The sequence below is a fragment of the Diabrotica virgifera genome, chromosome 3, assembly GCF_917563875.1.
Source record: "Diabrotica virgifera virgifera chromosome 3, PGI_DIABVI_V3a".
Taxonomy (NCBI): domain Eukaryota; kingdom Metazoa; phylum Arthropoda; class Insecta; order Coleoptera; family Chrysomelidae; genus Diabrotica; species Diabrotica virgifera.
Genome location: NC_065445.1, coordinates 52872587 through 52892055, shown reverse-complemented (window position 1 = coordinate 52892055; position 19469 = coordinate 52872587).

The window sequence follows — 19469 nt, the reverse complement described above, 5'->3', positions numbered from 1 at the left end:
GTCCCCGTTTCAGCGGTACCCCGATTCAGCGGTGCCCGATTCAGCGGTCCCCATAAACGCGGTCCCCAATAGAGCGGTCTCAATAAGAAAATAATATGACAATGATAAGTAATTAGTTTTTCCGCATGCTAGTAGAAAAAATATTTTTTTTACTTCTAACAAATTGATTTGATAAACCCGCTCTCCCTCTTTCGATAGGTACCCGCAGAATCATCCTAAGTAAATTGGTTTATGTAGAATAATGTTATAAATATTTAGCCTCTAGGATAAACTTTTACAATTTTATAAAAACTATTGCATGAATTAATCTAAAAATTTTTTGCAAATAATTTACTATATTACCCTACTTTTTATGCAATTGCAAAGCTATATATAGGGTGATTTTGGGACAATTTATTGTTTATTTTATAAAATTCATTTTTTATTGTTAAAACTACTGTCCCCAAGAGGGTCCTGTTTTTACTCATTTTCCTGAACGATGCCTCTCAAACGGCATGCTGCAGAACCAAACGCCGCTGAAACGGGTCGGTGGAATCGAGAACCGCCGAAACGGGGACTGCTGAAATGGGTACCGCTGAACCGGGGACTGCTGAAAAGGGTCGGTGGAATCGAGAACCGCTGAAACGGGGACTGTTAAAATGGGGTCTTACCGCCGATACCTCTTCTACCGATTGGTGATTTATCTCGTGCTATTTTGACCATACGTGTCTCCCCCATTCTGGTTATGTGGTTGTTCCATTCTTTTTTCTATTTAGTGTCCATCCGTTTTAGTCCAGTCGGGTTAGACGAATAACACGCCTAACCTTGCATTAGGAGCTGCCCCAAATTTTATTTTACTAATCTTTAGGGAGGGTCAATATTAGTATAAATTTAAAATCTCGACTGAATTTCACCGTTGCGTTAGCCGCCATCTTGATTTTAAACGAGAACCGTTTTTGCTCAATATCTCCGCCATTTTCAATTTTTTGACAAAAGTGTAGAAACTGAAATTGTTGAAAATACGATTTTCTATAATTTCATTTATTATAATTTTTTTCGTGCGGTCGATATTTTCCGAGTTATGAGGGGAAAATAGTGACAGTTGGAGCGTAATTATTGAATTATTGAATTATCTCGTTTATTATTAGTTTTACAACAAATATGTACCTGTACAAAAATGAAGAGAATTAAATTCTACACAATTTTCATCTCTTTCATTTTTTTGCTAAAATTAATATTTAAGGTAGTACGTATGCGGTAATGGCGCGAGCGTAAGACCACATTGATTTTATAGCAATTGTTTTTGTTCAATATCTACGCCATTTTCAACTAAAATTGTTCAAAATATAATTTCCTACAATTTCTTTTTAACAATTTTTTTCATGCGTTTGATATTTTTCGAGTTACATGGGAAAATAATAAAAAGTGGTGGGGGGAGCATAATTATTGAATTGAATTTTGTATCCGAGTTGCCCCAAATTTTATAATTATATCCTTTAGGAGAGATCAATAGTAGTGTAAATTTAAAATCTCGACTGAATTCCGCGGTTGCATTAGCCGCCATATTGATTTTAAATGAGAACTGTTGTTGCTTAATGTCTCCTCCATTTTCAACTTTTCGACATAAGTGGTGGGAAAGAAAATTGTTGGAAATGCAATTTCCTACAATTTCTTTGGCACAATTTTTTTATACGATCAATATTCTCCGAGTTAAGGGGGAAAATAATGGAAGCGGAGGAGAAGCATAATTATCGAATTGTCTCATTTATACTGTCAACTTTACGACATAACTGTACATAAAAAAAATAAAGAGAATTATATTTTACACAATTTTTGAAACTTCCAATGAAACATCAACCAAACTAAGTATATAAAAGACATAAAAAGACATTATATACATTAAGTTCACTTAATTTTATTAACTAGCGGGTTTTATTGGTTGAATTTGTCTGTCGATATTTTAAGTTTTATGTCAGCTAATATATCGTGATGTTCCAACAATTTTTTTTAAATTTTGGACCCTGTTGGGGGGAATTTTCCCATTTCCCCCCTTGTAGACCCGCCACTGGTTCTCTCGAAAAATTGTAGTAAATCGTAATTGCAACAATTTCAGTTCTTACACTTTTTGTCGAAAAGTTGAAAATGGCGGAGATATTGAACAAAAACAATTGCTACAAAATCAATCAGGTCTTACACTCGCACCTTTACCACATACGTACTACCTTAAATATTGATTTTATCAAAAAAATGAACGGCATCAAAATTGTTCAAAATTTAATTCTCTTCATTTTTGTATAGGTAAATATTTGTTGTAAAACTAATAATAAACGAGATAATTCAATAATTCAATAATTATGCTACAACTGTCACTATTTTCCCCTCATAACTCGGAAAATGTCGACCGCACGAAAAAAATTATAATAAATGAAATTATAGAAAATCGCATTTTCAACAATTTCAGTTTCTACACTTTTTGTCAAAAAATTGAAAATGGCGGAGATATTGAGCAAAAACGGTTCTCGTTTAAAATCAAGATGGCGGCTAACGCAACGGTGGAATTCAGTCGAGATTTTAAATTTTTACTAATATTGGCCCTCGCTAAAGATTAGAAAAATAAAATTTGGGGCAGCTCCTAATGCAAGGTCAAATGCTATCCCGACTGGGCTATTTATACACTGTACGTTACATTGTCTTCTAATATCTTCGCTCCTCTTTCGATCTCTCAGTGTATTTCCTGTAATTCTTCTCAGTACTCTCATCTCTGTGTTTCCAGTAGTCTTTGTGTTGTGGCTGTATCGGGTCTTGTTTCTGATGCATAATATGTCATTATTGGTCTTGCACTGGCTTTATAAATTCTGGACTTTATCTCAGTGTTAATATGTAGGTTTCGCCATAGAGTGTTATTAAGGCATCCTGCCAATCTATTTGCTTTTTGTACTTGATTTCTCACTTCTTTGTCTAGGTCTCCGTAACTTGACAATGTAATTCTAAGGTATTTTACTTCCATTACTTGTTCAATACTGATATTTGATACCATCATTTTCTATTTTGAATCTGATTGGTTCTTTACTGATTACTATTGTTTTGGTTTTCTGAGATGAAATTGTCATATTGAATTCTTTTGCTCTTATGTTAAATCTGTGGACTAATCTTTGCAGACTATCTTCATCTTGGGCTGGGCTATCAATATTACGTCGCCGACGTAGCAGAGTATTTTTACTTCTTTGTTTCCCATTCTAGATCCTCTTCCTTTGTTGACGTTTTTCATGATTTTGATGATTTCATCTCTGATTAAATTGAAAAGCATAGTGAGCACTCAATGAGTCTCCCTGTCTTATTCCGCTGCCTATATCTATAGGTTCTGTAAGTTATCCATCTATTCTGACTTCCATTTTGTTGTTTTGGTAGATGTTCTCAATAGTTTTTATGATATCTAGAGGGACTTCTCTATTATACAGAAGATGGATTACATCTTTGAGTCTTACTCTGTCAAATGCTTTCTTTAAGTCAATCAATAGAAATGCCCAAATACCCAAGTAGGTGGAGGCCAATAAACTGAAGAAGAAGAAGAAGAAGACATAGAAATGTGGTCTATTATACTCTAGTGATTTCTCAGTAATTTGCTATATGACGAATATTGCATCTGTACACGATCTTCCAGCACGAAATCCTGTTGTTCATCTGCTAAACTTATCCTGTGATTCATTACGTCTTGTAAGATTTTAGTTGTAAGTTTTAGAGTAGTATTTAACAAGTTGACACCTCTGTAGTTTTCTGGCTGCTTTTTATCTCCTTTTTTCAATAGTAGAATTAGTTCGCTCGTTTTCCATTCTTCCGGTATTTTATTGTGTTTTATGATTTTGTTAATTAATGTTGTTGATTGTTTTCTCATTGCTGCTCCACAATATTTCAGTAATTCGTGTGGTATTCCATCCTTACCTTACCTGTAGCTTTTCTGTTCATCAGCTTTTCGAGTGTTTTTCGTACTTCCTGTGCATTATGTTAACATCTTCATTTGTGGTAATTTCTGATGTTTCCGGTTCTAGCATCATTTGTTCTTCCTCTGCATAGAGCTTTTTTAGATAGTCAATCCATGTATCCTTTTCTATGTGTTTTGGTTCTATTAGTTCCTTTACCTCCGTTCTTTGACCTCTTATAAAGCGCCATATTTCCTTTTGGAGACATTTGGAGACATACAAAAACCATGTTCCATTTCTTTCGAAAAACGTTCCCAGTGATCATTTTTTATTCTTCTTACTACTAAATATGTTTCGTTTCTTATAGTCTTATAATTCTCATATGCCTCTTGTGTTTTAGTTGACATGTATTTTAGGTAAACTTTTTTCTTCTCTTTACATTTTTCCTTCACTTCTGTGCAAAACCATGGAGTTCTTCGTCTTGGAAGTGATTTATTTTTATTAATGTTTCTTTCACCAAGAACTTCCTTGGTTGAGGCTAAGATATTAGACTTGGAGCTTAACACAAAATATGAAATAGTTTTCAAGGATGAATAATTTTTTGAAAGCGGCCTAAAATATTCTTCTTCTTCGGCTTTTTCTCATCATGAGTTTGCCATTTTGGTCCTCCTCGGCACTTTATTCTTCCAGCTACCTTCTCTGAGGTCTTTATCTATCCTAGCATTACCTATGTACGTTTTACATTTCGTAGCAAGTCTTCCTCTCCGTCTTCTAGTCGAGTATTAAGTCCTAGTCTAATATTCTCTTTAGACATCTATACTCTGGCATTCTTTGTACATGGCTGTACCACTGCAAGGTTCTGTTTTCTAACTTTTTGTAATTAAGCATTCTATTTGCATTCCGTTCCATATTTTCTCTGATATTATTATATCCTCTCTGGTGATTTGTAGACATCTTATCATAAAGTTCAGCTCAGCTGTTCTTAACGTTTTTATATACTTGGCTTGGTTGGTGTCACGGTCTCCGCAAATTTTGTAATCCATTTTAAAAATAGTTCTAAGCTACCTAGGTATCTGAAATTTTCAGAATAGCTCAGAGCTGGCTAACAATTCAATATTTAACTGCTATTATATGAATAAATCGATTTTTTTTAAATTTTAAACTATTTTAAAAATGTGACTAATGGTATAACAGTTGAATCCCATTTTAACGTAAGTTAAGACATCGATCGATGGTAGCTCAGTGGTAGAGCGTTAGACCGGAAATCGAGAGGTCCTGAGTTCGAAAACTGTGTTGCTTATCTTTTTTAACTTTTTTCAATACATAATTAAAAGTTAATATACTTAAAATTCATGTTTTATAAGTTAATTATTATATAATATGCATTTTTTTTAATTCCAAACTATTTTAAAAATGTGACTAATGCTATGGCTATGACATTTAAATTCCATTTTAACGTAAGTTAAGACATCGATAGAAGGTAGCTTAATGGTAGAGCGTTAGACCGGAGATCGAGAGGTCCTGAGTTCGAAACCTGGCTGTTCTTACCTTATTTTAATTTTTTTAATACAATGGACGAGACAATCCTCGAGAATGGACGACTCTGGACATAAATTACAAATCAGGTCAATTTTTATTTTTAAATTATAATTTTTTGGCCTGTATATCATACTAGTGACGTCATCCATCTGGGCGTGATGACGCAATCGATGATTATTTAAAATAAGAATAGGGGTCGTGTGATAGCTCATTTGAAAGGTTATTAAATTCTCCATTCAATAATATAAACATTAATGTTGTTCTGAAGCTATTTCCTTGTGGAATTTTTATAATCAACTATTTTCAATGGGAAATAAGCCACAATTTTACCAAAAAAATGATTTTATTAACGCTTCGAAGCCCAAATCAGTTTTCGTTGTCAAAATACAAAATACTACTAAAATAAACAAAAATGTTGTTGCTAAGTTAAAAAAAATTCTTCTAATAATTTATTTAATCTGACTTATTTATATTGGCAATTTAGACGTATATTATACATTTTAAAGTAGAAGACTTTAAAATGATATCGCCAATTTGGTTGTCTTTTTAAAGACACATCGCATGCTATGATATTTTTATGGCGGATATTCTTGGGTTGGGATTGATTTCATGTAATCGAACATGTGAACCATCTTTTAGTAAAGTCGTCCCAGGAACGCAACTCATAAATATTGGCGATAAGGATTGGCAAACTCTACATCCTACTAGACTGAAAACAATGGGAACCTTCTCTGGTTGCACTCTCTGATTAAACTGGAATAATGATGTGGCTGTAGTTTCGTGTTGCAACGAAATTTAAAATGGTTATTCATTTTTGATTTTCAGGTTTACTCTGATTGGAGTACGAAGGGAACCATTCTCGTTGGAACTTTACCGTGCTGAGCAGATGGGACGTGAATTGTAAATTGTAAAATTCCCTCATCTTCCTTAGTCTCAGCATCCGTGATGGCTTGCAAATTGTAGAAGCCTCGGAGGTGTTACCAGAGAAGGTTCCCATTGTTTTCAGTCTGGTAGGATGTAGAGTAGCATTGTTTGGTGTTGCTTTATGTCCTATTAGATTGAAAACTTAGTCTTTTGTTAGCAGTTGCCGCTAGGGCATCCCTGCCTTTTCGTTCGTTGCAATCCGTGACTGCATGTCGGGGTTTGTCCTAGTTGGGTCAGAGAGCACCATATGTGCCTCCTGATGAGAGATTAATAAGTTTCGAAACCGGCAGAGATGCTTGTTGCACTCTCTGATTATGAGTCGCCCATTCTCGAGGAAATGAATTTATTCCAACTCAAACGTCCTCACTGTACCTATAACTTCAGAGGCATATATCTTAAAACCATGATTTTTTGGAGTTATGCGCCCATTGAGTCTTTTGTTCTACACATCAAGGACTACCAGAACCCAAAGTTTTAGAGCATTTGATAGAGAGCAATTTCCCATAAGATTTCTGCGGGATCCTTTCATACATAGACAAATATTTCTAGCATGCGTTGCCTATCAAAATCGTGTCATAGCCTTAAGAGGGATCCGTAAGGGTTGAAATCAATATTCCAAGAACATTTTTTTGAAAGTATGGTAGAATTATTTTATTTTTAAATTAAATAATCATATTCAGTACAATTCACAGAATATTCAAAAAAAAATTCAAGGAAAAATATTGAAAAATAAGCCAACCGTGGCAAATTTTTAAAGACACCTCAAAAACAATGCATTTTGCGGTGGACATCAGAACTCATCATTGGATCATGGTAAACAAAAAATTCAAAAATATTTTATTAGCTTATGAGTCTCTTGAGGTAACACTGTCGACTTTTTTTGTTTTATCGGATTTTGACGTTTTGATATCACTCAGAAGTCAAAACAACGAATTTTTGTTGCAAAAAAGGGTAAAAATCAACATATTTATTATTGTTCAACAAAAAATAAGCATAAGACAAAAAATATCTCTACAGCGTTACCTCAAGGAATGTCTAAAGAAAATATATACAAAATTTAATGTGGGTTCGTTAAGTAATGTTTGAGTTACAATGTCTACAGCCTTTGAAAAAAGCTGTTTTGAGAAAAACGCGTTTAAAGTACTGTCAACTTTTATTTTCAATTTGTTTTTTGTCTGTGAAATTGTAAAGTGATGCACATCGGAATATGTTTTTGAATCGCGGAGGAATTTACAAAAGAAAATGAGAACAGCTGTTGACCGTTTCTCACTACGCTCAAGCGCGCTGGCGCGAACATGCTGCAAAGCGGGTCGAAGGTAGGGAGATAGTGTTGAATCACCAAAAATATAGAAATAACACGTGGAGTACGACAAGGTGACTCTATATCAACGTTACTATTTAATGTCGCCATAGAAGGAACAATAAGAGCTACAGAAATAAAAGGCACAATTATAACATCGACATCGCAACTTGTGGCGTATGCTGACGACATAGCATTAATCAGTAGAAACATAAACAGTTTAAAGAAAGAATTTACGAAGTTATGCAGGGAAGCATCCAAAGATGGTTTAGAAATTAATCAAAACAAAACAAAATACCTAGTATGATCAAGAAAAAATCCAGTTAATGTGACAAGTTTAAATATTGGTGAATATGTATTTGAAAAGTTAGAACACTTTAAATATCTTGAAGTCTCAGTTAATGGAACTAATGATAGAAGCATCGTAATTAATGAAAGAATCCAGACAGGAAACAGAATATACCTACTGGAAGTACAATAACTTCCTCAGAGATAAGAAGCTTACTCAGAATACTAAACTGAAAATTTACAAAGCAGCAATTAGACCAGTAATCACATATGGTGCTGAAGTAATATGTCTGACACAGAAAGAGGAAAAAAGATTGAGGATCCCAGAGAGAAAAATAATTCGGAGGATAGCAGGCCCACTAAACTTAGGTAATATTGAATTTAGAAAACTCATTAACTACGAAGTTAGAGAACTTCTGGAAGGAGAAGACATAGTCAGATTTATCAAGGCACAGAGACTCAGATGGATGGGACATATAGAAAGGAGAAATCCAGAAGCCGTTATCAAAAAAATTTCCAAATGGAGACCTGTATTAGGCAGACCACGAGGAAGACCCAAAACTAGATGGGAGAACCAGATAGTCGAGGACCTTAAGAAGATGGGAGTCAGAGAACGGGTAACTATAAGCAAAAACAGGAACGAATGCAGAAAAATTGTAGAAGATGCCAAGTCACACAACCACTTGTAAAACCAAAATGTTAATGCGGATTGATTCACCGCGACAAACGAATCGGAAGAGCCCAAAGAGGGCGGCAATCACTCCGCTAGGAGTGTGGATGCCATGATCATCATGATTTGTGTTTTTATGACACATTTAAAATTTTTAATTTAATTATCCAAGCCTAGTTATAATCTAAATTTACAAGGTGTTATATGTTCGTAGATACATTTTTTTAGTTTTGAATGACATATTTAAAATTTTTAATTTTATTACCTATAGTGGAGTCAATGAAGGTGGATATGAGCTATTACCTCAGATTTCGTTGAACCTACATCAATTTGCATGAAAATTGGTGAGTGGTTAGAGGATATCTCAAGGAAAAAAGGTTACATGGTGCCAACTTGCGCTTTTACCCTGGGGATGGATACCACCCCTTCTCGGGGGTGAAAATTATTTTATCAAAAATAACCCCATAATTCCATAGAGGGACAAATTCTAAGCAAAATTTGTTATATAAAGTTATTAAAATAAATCAAAACTTTTTGAGTTATTAAAGATCAAAAATTTTAATTTTTCTTGAAAAAAATGCATGATTTTAACCGATTTTTCATCAATAACTCAAAAACTGTAAGTTTTTACAAAAAAGTTATTATTATCAAAATTAAAGCTAATAAAAAATGAAATAAACTCCTTACTAGAAAAACCTTTTAATGTTAACTAAAAGTGAGTTATAGGTAATTGAATGTGTATTTTTTCGGCGAATAAAAACCTATTCAAGCTGAAATAACGGGAAATTGATGCATAACATAAACTTATTAAACATTTGTCAAAGTACTTAAAAATATCTATCAAATGAGCCCCCGAACATGTTCACAGCGTTAAAATTTATGCTCCAAATTTTTTTCAAAATTTATCTTTTAAAAATTTTTCCAAAATATGTTATTGTTTTTTTTTTAATAACTCCGTTCGTGTTTAAGATATCAGGTTCATCTAAAAACTGTTTGAATGTTAATTCCAAGTGATATTTAAACACGTTAAACCTAATCTTTTAAACTCCTTACTTTTTTAAAAATAAAAGGTTAAATGGCCCCGGTTGCATGGTTCCCACAGCAAAATATAAGATTTAAAGGTTTCTATCTCGGTTATTTTTTACCCTATAGAAATAGTAAAACAGGTAAAATATTTGGTATAGAAAAAAATAAAATTTGGTTATATATAATTGTTTACGTATATTGAGTATTTTTGGAGTTATTATCAAATGAATATGAGAATTACAATAATTTTAAAATTATGATTTTTTTAAATTATATCTTTTTTTCAAAAATATGCATTCTAAACCGATCAAAATTATCGAAAACATTACTTATGCTAATATAAAGAAGTTCTTGTAAGGATTACCATAAATTTTAATTTTTGTGGAAATGGCGTATGTTTTATTTTTCACTTTTTCCTAAAAAATTCGAAGCGGTTCTTTTATTTTCATCACAACTTGCTTAATTTTGACGCTATTACCTTATTCTAAAGCTCATTTGATAGGTATTCCGAAGTACTTTGACAAATGTTTGGCAGGAATATTTTTTACACTGCATCGTTTTCCCGTTATTTAAGCTTGAATACTTAGATTTGAGTACTTGTTGAAAAAAATACACATTCAATTGCCAATAACTCACTTTGAACTAACATTAGTTTAGTTCTTTATGTGAGTAATATATTCAATTTTTTATTATCTTCACTTTCAGTAATTATAACTTTTTTGTAAAAGCTTATTAGTTTTTGATTTATGCGTGAAAAACCGATTTAAAATATGCATTTTTTTACGAAAAAATAAAATTTTTGGTCTTTAATAACTCAAAAAGTGTTGATTTATTTTAATAACTTTATATAACAAATTTTGCTTATAATTTGTCCCTCTATCGACTTATGGTATTATTTTTAATAAAATAATTTTCACCCCCGAGGAGGGGTGGCATCCACCCCCAGAGCAAAAGCGCAAGTTGGCATCATGTTACCTTTGTTCTTTGAGGTATCCTCTAATTACTCACCAATTTTCATGAAAATCGTAGGTGAAAACCTTTAGTGACTGCACTACTAATCCTATTTATAATCTAAATTTACAGGACGTTATATTATATTCGTAGAGACATTTTAACGTCTATCTATTTTTTGGAAAAATAATTGTAATTCAATTGACAGGTAAAGAGCAATTTAGGTCAATTCGCGTTTTATAAATCATTTTAATACTTTTTCTGTACTGTCCACACTCCAATTTAAGGTGCTGTAGATCTCCCATTTTACCACAGGCGCGATATGGGTTATCATTGATATAAGTAATACCTATATAGAACAGAACAAGTATATATAATACAGGCTACTGAAAATGTAAAATAAAAATAGTAAGAAACATAATAATGATAAGTTAATATCAAGCATTATTATTCATATATTAAATAATAATAATATTAGACCTGGTAACACTGCAATCAGTTAATACGCTGTTGGAAGTACCTGTAAATACCGTTGGGTACAGCCGGTGCCGGTGCATCCGCGCATGCTCTCATCTTTTGCTGTCTTACCAACAATCTTATAACCTCAAACGTTGTTTGTTTATTGTTTGACAAGTGTAGTTATTGTTTGGGACAATGTAAGTGATAATTTTGTTAAAAAATGAACAAAAAACTAAGTGGTTCTGAATTCAGAAAGCGTGCTACAAAGAAGAAGAGTGATAAACAAGAGTTATTAAAGGAAGTGCCGAAAATAGCTTCGTGTTTTACATCTATTATGCCGTATGCTGCCTCTAGTAAGGATACCGACACACTACAAATAAATAATAATGAAGGTAATCCGGATATTATTATTTGCAATATTGATCACAGTAATTTGGATAGCCAAAATCCATTTCCATTTCTGAGTCAAAATTTAATGACTTGTTGCCTTTAACTTTAACTTTTAACATCAATGACCCGGCAACTTGGGACATCACTTTGCCTTAAACTATAGAATCGGAATCGGTTGTAAACAATCCACCAAAACAGAATTTTCAAGCAGATTTTACTAAGTCTGAACGTATTTACAATGACGGATCTAAGCGTACACTTACAGTAAAACTATTTAAATGTACTCTTTCTAACAGTGAAACTTATACTAGGGATTGGCTGATCTACTCACAGTCGTCTGGTAAAGTATTTTGTATTCCTTGCTGCTTATTTTAGCCTTTGGATAAAAACACTGGATTTTCAACAGGTTTCAACGATTGGAAACATGGTAATGTGTTGATTAAACAGCATGAACAATCAGTAGACCATCGTTCCAACATGTTAACTTATATTAATAGACAAAAACAGAAAGAGAAAATAAATACACTATTTTCAACCCAATACGAGCAGGAGGTCACTTATTAGCGAAGTGTATTGTAAAGAATTGTTTCTGTTGTGAAATTCCTCTCAGTTAGAGGATTACCATTTCAAGGTCACAATGAGCGTTTAGGGTTTACTTCCAATGGATTGTTTTTAGGGTGTCTAGAGTTAATCAGTGAATTCGATCCTTTTCTTTCTCAGCACCTTGTTCAGTATGGGAATAAAGGATTAGGCCATGTGTCATATTTATCTGCAAAAACGTGTGACGAGTTAATCAGTGTAATGGGAAACTGTGTGCTACAAACAGTGACTGAAGAGGTAAAACATTCTCGCTACTTTGCCTTCATTGTGGATTCTACTCCTGATTATTCACACACCGATCCGATCAATTAGCATTTGTTCTACGTTATGTTTGCAAAGATGCTAAGCCAAAGGAACGTCTCTTCAAAGTTCTTCCTGGAATAGACCACACCTCAAGTAGCCTAGAAGATGCAGTTCTGAGTACTGTAACAGAATTGGGATTAAATATTGAGTTATGCCGAGGACAAAGCTATGACATGCTGCCAATATATCTGGAGCTTATACAGAACTGCAAGCCAGAATTAAACAACACTGCCCTCTTGCTGAGTTTGTAACTTGCGCTGCCAACTCACTCCAACTCGTTGTATCTCCAACTGAAGAGTGCTGCTGTTCTGTTTTTTGGATTCCTTCACAACCTGTTCACGTTGTTTTCTTGTTCAACCCATAGATGGAGCATTTTAAAAGCATCATTAAAAAATAGTAATACTCCATTGGTAAAATCTTTCTCTCAAACTAGATGATCAGCAAGAGCCGATGCAGTGAAGGCTTTGGTTAAAGGCTACAAGGAGATACAAAAATCACTGAAGCAAATATCGGAAGACCCTACTCAGAAGCTTGCAGTACATGTAGAAGCTTTGGGATCAGAAAATAAGTTTGAAAACTTCAAAATAGCCTTCCTTACAATTTTGTGGAATGACATTTTGGAAAGATTTGATAAAGTCAGCAAAAGTCAGCAAATTGAAACCCTCAACCTAGCAGTAGGTAAAACACAGCTTCAGTCCTTGGAGAGCTATTTAAACGACAGGAGAGATGAGTTTGACAAGTATGAACAAAAAGTTATGACGTTTTTACAAGTTGAATCGCCCAACTACAAAAGGATAAGAACCAGAAAAACTTTTGCGGATGAAACCATTGGTAATGAAAATGAAGCTCATCTTGATGGAAGAACAAGGTTCAAGTTTACATCAAAATCTTTGATTCTTTGATAAGTAACTTATCAAGGCAAAAATTAGCTTATGAACTGATACATTTGAAATACTCTATACTCTTATTAAAAAAGGATCACAGAAAGAGGCCATATCACAAGCTGCAAACAAACTTTATGCCTCCTACCCTAATGATATTGGAAGTGAATTTGAAAATGAATGTCTGCACTTCAAAATGTATGTGGATCAGGAAGAATTTAGTGGAATCCATGACGTGTATGAATACATAATAAAAAATTAAAAATGAATAACCATTTTCAATTTCGTTGCAAAACGAAAATACAGCCGAACCATATTCCAGTCCAATCAGAGAGTGCTGCAAGCACCTCTACCGGTTTCGAAACTTATTAGTCTCTCATCAGGAGGCACATATGCTGCTCTCCCTGATCCAACCAAAACAAACCCCAGCGTGCAGTCCCGAATTGCAACGAACGAAATGGCATAGATGCCCTAGCGGCAACTGCTAGCAAAATACTAAGTTTTCACTCTAATGGCATATAACATATCCCACCAGAATGAAAACAATGGGAACCTTCTCTGGTTACACCTCCGAGGCTTCTACAATTTGCAAGCCATACGGATGCTGAGACTAAGGAAGATGAGGGAATTCCACAATTTACAATTCACGTCACATCTGCTCAGCGCGGTAAAGTTCCAACGAGACTGGTTCCCTTCATACTCCACACAGAGTAAATGTAAATCAAAAATGAATAACCATTTTCAATTTCGTTGCAAAACGAAAATACAGCCGAACCATATTCCAGTCCAATCAGAGAGTGCTGCAAGCACCTCTACCGGTTTCGAAACTTATTAGTCTCTCATCAGCAGGCACATATGCTGCTCTCCCTGATCCAACCAAAACAAACCTCAGCGTGCAGTCCCGAATTGCAACGAACGAAATGGCATAGATGCCCTAGCGGCAACTGCTAGCAAAAGACTAAGTTTTCACTCTAATGGCATATAACATATCCCACCAGAATGAAAACAATGGGAACCTTCTCTGGTTACACCTCCGAGGCTTCTACAATTTGCAAGCCATACGGATGCTGAGACTAAGGAAGATGAGGGAATTCCACAATTTACAATTCACGTCACATCTGCTCAGCGCGGTAAAGTTCCAACGAGACTGGTTCCCTTCATACTCCACACAGAGTAAATGTAAATCAAAAATGAATAACCATTTTCAATTTCGTTGCAAAACTAAAATACAGCCGAACCATATTCCAGTCCAATCAGAGAGTGCTGCAAGCACCTCTACCGGTTTCGAAACTTATTAGTCTCTCATCAGGAGGCACATATGCTGCTCTCCCTGATCCAACCAAAACAAACCCCAGCGTGCAGTCCCGAATTGCAACGAACGAAATGGCATAGATGCCCTAGCGGCAACTGCTAGCAAAAGACTAAGTTTTCACTCTAATGGCATATAACATATCCCACCAGAATGAAAACAATGGGAACCTTCTCTGGTTACACCTCCGAGGCTTCTACAATTTGCAAGCCATACGGATGCTGAGACTAAGGAAGATGAGGGAATTCCACAATTTACAATTCACGTCACATCTGCTCAGCGCGGTAAAGTTCCAACGAGACTGGTTCCCTTCATACTCCACACAGAGTAAATGTAAATCAAAAATGAATAACCATTTTCAATTTCGTTGCAAAACGAAAATACAGCCGAACTATATTCCAGTCCAATCAGAGAGTGCTGCAAGCACCTCTACCGGTTTCGAAACTTATTAGTCTCTCATCAGGAGGCACATATGCTGCTCTCCCTGATCCAACCAAAACAAACCCCAGCGTGCAGTCCCGAATTGCAACGAACGAAATGGCATAGATGCCCTAGCGGCAACTGCTAGCAAAAGACTAAGTTTTCACTCTAATGGCATATAACATATCCCACCAGAATGAAAACAATGGGAACCTTCTCTGGTTACACCTCCGAGGCGTCTACAATTTGCAAGCCATACGGATGCTGAGACTAAGGAAGATGAGGGAATTCCACAATTTACAATTCACGTCATGGTCCAAGAGCTGTGAGACATTTTTGAGTAGGTATTTTAGGCAACCTGAAAATTTTTCAGGTGACTCTTCCATGATAGCCTAATACAAAAATGCCGGTCTGGCTGGAGGGTAGCGGTTATTTTCCCCAAAAATCCCCCCAAGATTAAACAAAAGGGTAAAAATTGTTATTACAAAAAATATCGTTGACGTGACTTTAAAGAAAATTTAAATATTCAAATATAAAGAAAATAAACAGGCCATGCGATTTGAGGGCGATTTTAACTCTGCAAGATACTTGCATGGGCGCCCCAGGATTATTTTCAGGGGGTGCATCTGAACTTCAGAATATTTCATCTGAATCTGTACATACTATTAACGAGTATAAAATATACAACTATACATGCATAGCTATGTACATTCCTTCCGGACAGGTAGGTGCAATTGTTATTTTGACAGGGTATTTTTTAATATTAAAAATAAATATTCTAAAAAAGACAGGTTTTTTTGGTGAAATTTTCCAACTGCCAGGTTAGCAAACAAATTACGCGTGCATATAAATGAAAAGCGCTGTAGCTAAGTAGCAGCGTGAGAAAGATCGTATACCGATAGCTGAGCGAGTCCGTTCGCTGGAGAAAAATCACGTGACCTGGCGATATCCATGTTGTTGTTTCTCGAAACGTTAGAGTAATTATTATATATTATAGTTTTTTTAAGTAACTTTTTCTTAATTAAAGAAAAATAATACGTGCATACAAGAGATTTTGCAAATATGATAGAAAAAGACAAATTTATTATTATAAATATCATCATCATTCTCTTTGCCTTATCCCTATGCGGGGTCGGCTTCCCTAATTGCATTTCTCCACCCAATTCTGTCTTGGGTCATATCAATGTTAATCCCCTTTACCAACATGTCCTGCCTTATCGCCTCCCCCCAGGTCTTCTTTGGTCTTCCTCTCCTACTCCTTCCAGGAATCTGCACTTCAGCTATTCTTCGTATTGGGTGATTAACGTCTCGACGTTGAACATGACCAAACCATCTTAACCTATGCTCTCTCATTTTGGCATCAATTGGTGCCACACCTAGACTTCCTCTAATATACTCATTTCTAATTTTATCCTTCTTTGTCACTCCACTCATCCATCTAAGCATTCTCATTTCCGCCACATGCATTCGTTGTTCCTCTTTCTTTTTCACTGCCCAACATTCAGTTCCGTACATCATAGCCGGTCTTATGGCTGTTTTATAGAATTTTCCCTTCAGCTTCATTGGAATTTTTCTGTCACACAACACACCACTCGCTTCTTTCCACTTCATCCATCCAGCCCTAATTCTACTGCATGCATCTCCATCTATTTCTCCATTACTCTGTAATACCGATCCTAGGTACTTAAAACTATTGCTTTTCACAATCATTTCACCATCCAAAGATACCATTTTATTTGTAGTAGCTCCATCTTTAAATGAACATTCCAAATACTCTGTTTTTGTCCTACTAAGTTTTAAACCTTTTTCCTCCAGAGCATGTCTCCACTGTTCCAGTTTTTGTTCTAAGTCTCTTTCACTATTTCCTACTAACACGACATCATCAGCATACATTAAGCACCATGGAATGTTACCCTGTAGTTTCGCTGTTATCTGGTCCAAAACTAATGAGAATAAATACGGACTAAGCACCGAGCCTTGGTGCAATCCTACTTTCACATGAAATTTATCAGTCTCTCCCACACCTGTCCTAACACTAGTCGTAACTCCCTCATACATATCCCTCACAATCTTTACATATTCACCAGGGACTCCTTTCGTATTGAGTGCCCACCACAGAATCTCTCGAGGAACTCTATCATATGCTTTCTCAAGATCAATGAATACCATATGAGCGCTTGTTTCTTTACTCCTGTATTTTTCCATCAACTGCCTTATAATAAAAATTGCATCTGTTGTTGATCTACCCTGCATAAAGCCAAATTGATTCTCGGATATTTCGGTCTCTTCACGTATCCGTCTGTCAATTACTCTTTCCCATATTTTCATGGTGTGGCTAAGCAGTTTTATAGCCCTGTAGTTTGTACATTGTTGTATATCTCCCTTGTTTTTGTAAACAGGTACCAGTATACTGCTTCTCCATTCGTCTGGCATTTGTCCGACTTCCATAATTCTATTAAATAGACCTGCTAGCCATCTTGTTCCTGTCTCTCCCAATGCTCTCCATACTTCCCCAGGAATATCATCTGGTCCTACCGCTTTTCCTTTCTTTATTTTTTGAAGCGCTTGAGCCACTTCCTCGTTGGTTATTTTGGTGACCATTGCTGCTACTGTCTCCGTTGACTCTACAGGCTGTCTGTCAAATTCTTCATTTAATAAGCTGTCAAAGTACTTTCTCCATCTCTTTTTGACTTCCCTTTCGTGAACTAGTATTTTATTATTTTCATCTCGGATACATCTAATCTGATTAAAATCTTTTGCTTTCTTTGCTCTCTGTTTGGCTATTTTATATATCTTCGTTTCGCCTTCCCTGGTATCAAGTTGATCGTATAGGTTTGAATACGCTTCTACTTTGGCTTTTGCTACTGCTACTTTCGCTTCCTTTTTCGCCACCATATAGGTTTGAAGATCTGTGTCGGATCTGGTTTCTTGCCACTTTTTATTATTTTAAATTTATTATTATAAATATATAGGTAGAAAAGTATAAAACTATAAACTAAATTAATTCTGTGTCCGAATCTTGTACTTTTTCTTTAAACTCCTCATCTGAGCTTAAATATTCATTCTCTTCTTCTTCGTCAGACTCCTCTCGAGACTCAGATTCCTCTTCTACATGATCTGTAAATAGTTGTAATATGGATTTAGAATTAATTAAAAATTAATTAGTGATTAATTAGTTAAGTTGCTACGTATTCTCCGTCCTTTTATACGGAGTCGAAGCCTGGACAACAATCACGTGTGCATCTGAAGAAAGACTTGCCGTTTTTGAGATGTGGAGTTATCGAATAATGTTAAATATATCATGGACACACGTAACAAATACCGAAACATTAAGAAATATGAAAAAGGCAAAAGAAATACTCAACACTATGAAGGAAAGAAACATGACCTACTTTGGTCATATACTAAGAAATAAAAAACGTGATGTGATTGGTTATAATATAAGATGTATTTTCCTTATATTATAAGGAAAAGTATTAATCATTGGTTATATAAGTAAGAATACCTAGCAGCTCAATCAATTAATCACTAATTAATTTTTCATTAATTCTAAATACATATTACAACTATTTACAGATCAGGAAGAAGAATCTGAGTCTCGAGGTGAGTCTGACGAAGAAGAAGAGAATGCATATTTATTTTTGCTCATTTTTCTTTCCTTCATAATGTTGAGTATTTCTTTTGCCTTTTTCATCTTTCTTAATGTTTCCCTGTTTGTTAAGTGTTGTGTCCATGATATTTTTTACATTTTTCGATAACACCACATCTCAAAAATGGCAAGTCTTTCTTCAGATGCGCCCGTGATTGTCCAGGCTTCGACTCCGTATAAAAGGACAGAAAATACGTAGCAACTCAATTAATTAATCATTGATTAATTTTTAATTAATTCTAAATACATATTACAACTATTTACAGATCATGAAGAAGAGGAATCTGAGTCTCGAGGGGAGTCTGACGAAGAAGAAGAAGAGAATGAACATTTAAGCTAAGATGAGGAGTTTGAAGAAGAAGTACAAGATTCGGACACAGAATCAATTTAGTTTATAGTTTTATACTTTTCTACCTATATATTTATAATAATAAATTTGTCTTTTTCTATCATATTTGCAAAATCTATTGTATAGTACGTATTATTTTCCTTTAATTAAAAAAATTACTTAAAAAACTATAATATATATAATAATTACTCTAACGTTTCGAGGCACAACAACATGTATATTGCCAGGTCACGTGATTTTCTCGAGCGAAAGGACTCGCTCAGCTACAACAGAGGACGCAAACAGCTATCGGTATACGCTCTTTCTCACACTGCTGCTTACCTATAGCGGTTTCATTTATATACACGCGTAATTTATTTGATCACATGGCAATTGGATAATTTCACCAAAAAAGACCTGTCTTTTTTTAGAATATTTATTTCTAAAATTAAAAAATACCCTGTCAAAATAACAATTGCACCTCCCTGTCCGGAAGGAATGTTCATAGCTATGCATGTATAGATGTATATTTTATA